The 8,568-nt window shown below is 36.9% G+C and overlaps 1 pseudogene across 1 annotated transcript; it reads right to left on the bottom strand.

Annotated features, from left to right (window-relative positions):
* Positions 1-301: 301 nt before the first annotated feature.
* On the bottom strand, positions 302-5,286 carry LOC145587867 (mediator of RNA polymerase II transcription subunit 32 pseudogene; annotated as a pseudogene). Its single transcript, XR_014101459.1, has 3 exons — positions 5,169-5,286; positions 3,125-3,574; positions 302-596 (listed from the first exon to the last, which is right to left on the bottom strand). The product of XR_014101459.1 is annotated as a mediator of RNA polymerase II transcription subunit 32 pseudogene (transcript).
* Between the last annotated feature and the right edge of the window lie 3,282 nt (positions 5,287-8,568).

The following is an 8,568-nucleotide window of genomic DNA, read 5'->3' as shown; positions in this document are numbered from 1 at the left end:
AGAAAAAAAAAACAAAAAAAAATGAGTCATGGTCCCTCAATTTTTGCTGACTAGGCTTAGGTCCCTTAACTTTGGGCTGGAAAACACCATTCAAGGTGGAGGAGGGACTAAAAGAGCACAAAAGAGTTTAGAGGGACTAAAATGGCACAAATACAAGAGTTGAGGGACTGTATTTGGTCTTTACTCGTTAACCAGCGGATGGAAGTTATATCTAATGTACTAATGATCAAACAACCAGAAAATTGGTCACGTGCACTAAATCACAACAAGTCTTGTTACTCTTGTAATTAAGCAAGTCATGTCAGATTATAATCAGTAATTCAGTATAGTTTCAACTTCATAATTGTTTCTGCACAAATAGTTAAGAAAAATAATACACATACTGCAAAAGCTATTGCAATTTGTGTAATATGGAGTACAACATATAGACACTACTAAGTTATGTGAGATCTTCCTGTATTAATCTGCAAATTCTACCCAGCATATCTAACAAAATTCGGCACAAACCAAAGCGCTGATGTCTCAACTGCAGCGTATTTGTTGAGTCCTACAAACAACATGACCTCACTTGTGAAAACATTTGTGTCTTCTTCGATCTGCCAGTTAAAGAAATGAAAGAACAATTAATAGGTTAAGAGATCCATTTGAGTATAAAATTCCAAACTAAAATGGCATAGCTCATGCACAACGACGCGCATATGTTATTTCTACCATTTTAACCAGGTCCCCCTACTATAATAAAGACAGACAAGGAGTAGAATTATGCTTTTGACCAAAAAAATATCTTTTCAAATTCACTCAGCTGGACAGCAGAATAGTAGATATATCCTACTAAGATACCAGCATATACATCCATAACCAGAACAGAAGTATTCACCCTTCTCTCAGTTTACTTCTGCAATTTCGTCTACTAGTAAATTTAATCATAGCACATAAGCTAGCTCATTGTGCGTATTTGGTACTGCTTGCTCCCATAACCCTTTACAATCGAGCGCTATAAGTTTTATGAAGGCGACGACTAAAAATAATAAACGAGAAAATCTGCAATCTTTAAGCTTCAGCACTCCTACAAAAGGATGCCCCAGTTTCAGAAATAAGTTCTCCCAGAAAGATCATAGAAATTACTTCCTCCGTCCCCCTTTTATTTGCTACATGTGGGTTAAAAACAGTTTTACAGAAAGTGGAAAAACGGACAGATAAATGGGAGTGGGTGGGTGTGGGCCAACTTTTAAAGAAGTAAAGGAAACAATATTACCACATAAGCAAGTTAAGTATTTAGTAAATGAAAGGGCATAGAGCACTTGCCTGGATGTGAACCTAAGACTAGGAGTAGTTTCCTTCCTTTTCATTCAAGAAGGATTGGCCTAGTTGAATACATAGTGCAAGAATACCTCTCATACAGTAAGAAATAGGTCTCTACTACATGTGTAATTCCTTTCAACTTTTGAATTATTCATCATAAATGGTAAACACTCACAAGCCCAAACATAATTGTACTATTGAGCTTGTGTATTTGTCTTAGAGACTTGCTAACTGGAAAGCAAACCAACATGGGAAGAAAAGAAATTGTCCTAAAACTTGAGAGTAAGAGAGAGAAAAAGAGGATGCATAGTTCATCAGATGCTCTAGCTCAGATTCTCAAATCCTCCTTCTATTCCTTGATAGGGTAATTCCAAAGTTCCAACCCCCTCGAAGATTCAGTCAATCATGCTGGACTCAATCCTATCAAATTTCTTCACCCATTTTCTTTTGGGTGTCCCCATGTTGGAAATGTTTCTGTTTACAAACTTAAGCAACCAAAAAAAAAAAAAAAAAATACCTGTTTCGTAGACTTTTCTTATCCAATTAACCTAAACATGACATTTTTGGGTGAAAAGGGAGGGGGGGTGCTGGGGGCATGGACCTCAGGCACAACAATCCAACAAAATGTTTTCTCCCCACTCCAGGCCCTAAAAAAACATTCTTCCCCACTAGGCGTCAAAACTGTATATATAACCCATGGGAAATGGAGCAGCTCCCACTGTGCTCTTCATTGGACCTCATCATCAATATCGATAATAACAACCAAGATCTACATCCTTTCTCAAAAATAGGGATGGCAATCCAGTCTGAATCCACCCCTAGTCCGATCCGATGAAAAAATCAGAACCGAATCCGAGAAATAAAAATCCAAATCCGACTTCATTTAAAATATCCGACTCCAACTTGGAGGAGGGTCGGAGTCTACTTAGAATCCGACTTATCCGACCCGACTCCAACTTTTCTATGTACTTATATGTTTTTTATTATTCAATTCATGAATTTATAGTCTTTGAAGTTGTTCTCAAAAAAAAAAAAAAAACAAAAAAAGTCTTTGAAGTTGATTATAAATGGGTTGCTATTGATAATTGGGTCAAAATTAAATTTAAAGTCGGATTCGGAGTCAGATCGGGTCAGAGGATGGGAATTTAAGTCAGATCTGAGTCGGATTCTCGGAGTCACATGTCGGAGGCAGATTAAAAATCCGACATCTTGTAGGGTCGGAGTCGGATTTTGCATAATCCGATCCGATACGACCCATTGCCATCCCTACTCAGAAATAATTAATGCAGAAACCTATGACACAATAAGCATGCATAAAAGTACTAGTCTCAAGACTCTCAACTATATACAGAAACAACTCATAATTTGTATACAGCAAAATATATTATTCATGGAGTCATGGGAGATTTTATCCTCCACAAAGTCCTCGTGAGAAGATTTTCCTTTTTTATAAGATCTATGAAATAATTAATCATCATTTATGAATTCAAATGTGAGATGAAAATCTTATAACTGATACATGAAGCATCAACTGATGTAGGATAAGTGGATAACAGGTTTAGGCTTTTGTTCCCTTGTAATAACCCATCAGAGGCCTATTTGTACACAAGGTCATAAAGAATAATTATTAACTAATTTGAGCTTCCCAAAGTCAATAATTACCATTTAGTAATACATTTAATTAGTATCTTGATGAAAGTGCATCCATCAATGCTGCAAAAAACCAGTGTTTAGGATCCCAAGTTCTCAAAGCAGTGAAAGCACTATGCATTAGGTGTCTATGCTTCAAACAAAAAGACATTAAATTTCCAATCACACATACCTATTGAGCAGTATCCTCTGTGAACCTGGCATCAAAAGGAGCAGAAGAGTTGGGGTGGGACGACCCACCACTGCTTCCAGAACCCTGCTGCAATTCAATCACAAGCCATCTCACTGCTTTACTCATTTGTTCTAGCCTTACAGCACTTATGGGTGGAAGACCAGCAATAGCCTGGCCAGGCTTCCCAGCCACTGAGCCAGTGGCCTCATCCACCAAACACTCTGATCCTATTCTCAGCTTAACAGACTCTACAAACTCCTCAGCTTGATCACAAGCCACCCTAAATAGTTCCCACCGCTGTTTAAAGCTCTCCAGGGCAGTATCTGTAATTGGTGTTTTGTGACTTTCAGATGCTTCTTGTGCCTCTAAGACCCCAGCAGCAGCAGCAAGAAATTCTTGATATGCAGAATTTAGGGCATCTACAATATTGTCCATTGGCACAATCTTGACCTGCACACATGCACAATACCCCAATGTTATTTAATTCACTAGTATGAGATTGGGTACAGGTATGCAATTCAATAAAATCAGACAAAAAATGTACCACTTTCATGTATAATTTGATTGTTTTGGTTCAGCAGAGATTAGTGAATTATGTAAGGTTCAAGGGGGAATTAGCTAATAAAGTGACTATGCTCAGAGTTAATGAGCCTTCTAAATGGTGACAAAGCACATCTAACATAACCCCTCCACATGTGATTTCCCTTCATTTCCTCTCTATCTAGCTTTCTTTACTCTTTCCACTATTTCTTCTTTCATGTCAGAGGATAGAACGAACAACACCTAAATTTCATGACATGGCAACTTCTACCGGCATAGAATTTCAAAGGCAAAGACATGGTAATTCCGTAGTTGAGTATATATAACATAAGTCTCAAATACTTGCAAAAGTCCAGCCTTAACTCAAGTTTTTACCAAAGTCCAGCCTTAAATAGCCATTGCCTTTTAGAATAAGCTACTGATTGTAAACAGCTCATGAGGAAACATCAGAGTTCTTACACAATCTGCAAACCAGAAAATATCATTTCTCACTTTAATCTTGAACCTCCTTAGCAATCTTCTCTACCAACTACTCTTATAAAGCCAAGATATCTGCCAGACTGTTAAGAGTAAGGGATGGGTCTGGGCCTCACAAAAGCTGAAGTTAGCAACATACCCATTTTCCAGGAATAGATATCTATCCAGGTTTCTCCCAAGAACAGAAAAAAAAAAACGTATCAATATTGGGAAGCCAATTGGAAAATTAATAGGCCTTAAATTAACAAGAAAACACTCCATTTCTCTTGTAATTTTTACAACAGTACAGCAGTGATAAGTTAAAATATGATCCATAAAAGATACTTCATTGCTCTTGACGGGCAGCATGGGCGCAAATCATGCAACGATCAAAATCAGTTTGGTTAGCTTTCAAGTTAGCTCATAAAAGCAACTATGATCCTAGTCATTCTCAGCCTCCCTACATGTCCTGATATAGTAGTCACATTGCTAATCTATATTCTATATTACATTACTACACTACGAACGTGACAACTACTTTCAGATGAAGGGAGTATATTGCATATACGATGACCACTGGAGCCAATAAAATACTCCATTGCTCCCCATTGTCACCTAAAAACCACCTTTCTTAAAGAATAACCCAACTTGGCATCAAAATATTCACAATTGTCACTTTTCCAGTACAAATTATCATGAATCATAAACGATTTCATGGAAAAATCTTGTAATAAGCTCCATGGAAAACATTATTCACCAATTTTTAATCCCTAAAAATTCCCTTTTTCATAGTAATGTCCTAATTTAAAGGGTTCTGCAACAAAATAGTAACCAAATTTAATTCAATCATCAAATATAATTCTTCCAGACTAAGAAAATGAATAGAAAAATTATAGCAACGAAATTTCTAGTCATCTCTTAGTAAAATTAATAGTTCAATAACCCACTTCAGAAGAACCCTAAATTGATTATACTGACAATTAAATTAACGATTAAAAGTAGATTGTGAAATTGATATTCAAAGGGTAGAAACAATAAAAGAGCTTACCTCGGAAAACGCTTCAATGGAGGAGAGAAAGCTCAGAAGAGACTTCAATGGAGGAAATAGAGGGAAGTAGGGAAGGGTGTAGCGATCCAGTGCAAATGAACATGAAAAACGTTAAAACGCTTTGGTTGATAAAAAAAATTTGATTAGACTATTTTACCCCTCTTTAAATTACCATGCTTTTTTTATTATTATTTTTTTTTTAATGTTGAAGAAGAAGAAAAAAATTACCCAACAAAACCCGAATCGGACCGCTTTGGACCGATTTAAGAATTTTTTAAAAATGAATTCTACTTTTTAAAAGTATTTTTATGGAAAACTAGAATAAAGTAAGGAAAATTTAACAGGAATAATCCAACCTATTGTCCGTTCTCCCATATTAATCCCACCTTTTGTTTATTCCTCATTAATCCAACCTTTTACCCCCTTTTTCTCACAACAACCCTTGCAGGTCATATACCCGTTACAACCAATTAGAATGCTGACGTGGCACTTCTAGGTTTACAAAAAAGAAAAAATCCCCTTTATTTAACCAACCCCTGCTCCCTTCTTCTTCCATGTATCGTCTTTTTCCCCTAAATTCATCCCAACCATTACTGATTAATCGTTCATAATTCTTCAAAGTTGAGAATAAATCAAGGAATAATTTCTACATATTATTTTGTCAATATGGATAAAGCAAAGCAGCATGCTACGAATTCTGGTTCGTCATCTTCAAGGGGTTGTATGTCCACCATGAAATGTAAATGTGGAACTGAAGCTGTGGTGCGCACTGTAAAGAATGGTCCAAATTGTGGAATGAAATTCTATGGGTGTCGGTCATGGCCAGTGAGTTGCGATTTTGTTGTATTTGAATTTTTGGATTATATTTAGGGTTTATTTGTGAATTGAATATTGGTTGTTTGTTTTCCAATTTCAAGATGCGGATTGTGGTTTTTTCAAGTGAGTTGGTGGTGTTAGGGACATAGGGGATGAACTCCGCTTTCAGTTGTTCGAGAAGGAAACCACAATTGCAGAACTGGAAATGCAGAAGCAGATAGTTGAAGAGAAGGTGAATAAGTTGCAATTGAAAAAGGAGAACCTGGAAGAAGACTTGCAAGAGTTGAAAGCTGAGGTTTCTCAAATGAGAATTGAACTTATGAAGAGTTGTAGGAATGAGAAGAATTTTTCTTTGACTTTAATTCTATCTTGGGTGTTATTTGGGATTATTATGATGTATTTGAAGTAGGTTGTGCCATGCCTAAAGGTGTAAGAATTAGAGTGTAATGTGTGGAAGTTATGAATTAAATGGAAGTTGTTTGGAAACATTCAATCTTTTGTGTGTACATAGATATGTTTTTCCATTGTGAAATATGTTGAAAGTGCAAGAAAAACCATGTTGACAGTGTAGCATAAACCATACATACTTGACAATACTTTGGCAAAATATGAGCCTAAAACAAAGGAAATTCCTTAATCAAAGTTTACTTATATCACATAGGTTAAAGTAACCAAATTGTTCACAAAAACTAACAAGTTTTATGCACATCAGAAATTGCTCACAAAATATTCCCTAACTGAAAATATAAGCTAAGATTACATGCCATGTGTTAGTTTTCTTCAAAATACTTGATGTAGTTGTGTTGAACACATCATCACACCTTGTCAAACTTGGCTGCCTTGAGTTCCAGGGACATTTTGGCTGCCTAGAGTTCCAGGGACATTTTGCCTAAGTTGAGAAGGTCCCTATGTACAGATGAAAGCTAATAAGTGAGCAAAGAAGATCATAAACACATGAAACAGAACAGAGTGAAATGAGCTAACTCACTGGTTGGATAGCACTGCCATCAGCTACAATGATAATCCCAACACCAACAGCCTTTCCCCTTCCCCTTGATCTTCCTTGTCCTGCAGAGCCTGTGCTGCTTCCAACAACAGATGCAGTTGAAGAGGATCTGCCACCTCTTGATCCCCTCCCACCACTTGAACCCCTACCACCTCTTAAACCAGGTCCTCCTCTAATCATCCTCCCTCCTCTCCCGAGCTGGGTAGGTTGTGCAGTAGCAAGGTGATGATGTTGTTGAGTGGGACCAGCAGATTGCAGCACAGTAGAGGCTTGTGTTTGTTGGACAGTTGATGTTGGTCTGGGTTCTGATTGATCATTCCTTGGTCTGCCCCTTTTTCTTTTTGCTGGAGGTTCACTGACAGTAGCTCTGTCCTTGTTTGGACACCTTCTTTTATTATGACCCTTCTCTTTACACACACTACAGGTCATTTCCATTCCAACCCTAGTCAATGTCCTTGGTTTTTTAGGATTCTCGGAAGGATCTTTGATCCCATTTTTCCTAGGCCTGCCTGGTTCTATTTTAATGGGAGGGGGTTTTAGGCTAGAATTCACTCTTGGTCAATGTGTTTCCCCCTCACATGGTGGAATTGACCCTGAAATTGAGAGTATAAGCATATATTATCAACATTAACAATCAACATAAGTCAATGGTCAACAACATAGCCTAACTTGAAAAAAAAAAAAAACGTACATGCATATGCTTTCAAGTACACATCCTTTTTGTACCATTTATCAACATAGTCTTCAGCATTTTGATGCAAAAAAAAAAAGATGCATGCAACTGCATGGCAGCATGGAATTCCAACCATGTCCCACTTTCGGCAAGTTCAAGTTCTTGCCTCCAAATTCACAATTACTTGATCAAGATGGTAGCTGACATTAAACAAGGATTCAGATGAAGGCATGACATCACAATGTGCAGCTCTGTCTTTCTCTTTCTCAAGCTTCATGTGAATCTTAGGGCAAAGAACTAAAGAACATTTTTGCATTTCAAGCCTCTTTAAAACAAGCCTCTGCATCAAGGCAGCCCTAATCTCCTCAAGCATATAGATGAGATGCTTTGTTCTCGCATTGATGATATACTTATTAAAGGTCTCGGCCATGTTACTAGTGATTGCATCTGTTTTAACAGATGTGTCCAAAAAGGCTCTACAAAATAACTTAGGGTTGTAGCTTTTAAATGTAGTGGCAGCATCTGAGTTTAAGGTCTGTAGCTTCTCTAAATTTTCATTATAATCAGCTAAGTTGTACTTCCTCCGTTCTTTTTTACTTGACCTGTTTTGACTTTTACACTATTCACTACTCCTTCTTTGACCGTCTTTTGTGAATTATTGATAAGGAAAAACATGTTCATGTGAGATCTTGTTATAATCGTCTAAATAAATATTATTTCAATATATAACTTTTATAATTTTTAATTCTAGAGAGTAAAAGTTATTGATGGCTAAAGTTGTGCATGATAAGCGTGATAAAAGAAACAGGTCAAGTAAAAAAACGGAGGAAGTATGACTTAGCAATTGTCCAAAACAAAAGCTTCAAATCATCCCCTTTATTAGACTTATGCCATAATGCAAACAC

The sequence above is a fragment of the Chenopodium album genome, chromosome 17 (genome assembly GCF_948465745.1).
Source record: "Chenopodium album chromosome 17, dcCheAlbu1.1, whole genome shotgun sequence".
In the NCBI taxonomy this organism is placed as follows: domain Eukaryota; kingdom Viridiplantae; phylum Streptophyta; class Magnoliopsida; order Caryophyllales; family Amaranthaceae; genus Chenopodium; species Chenopodium album.
This window is presented reverse-complemented; position numbering and strand designations above follow the sequence as displayed.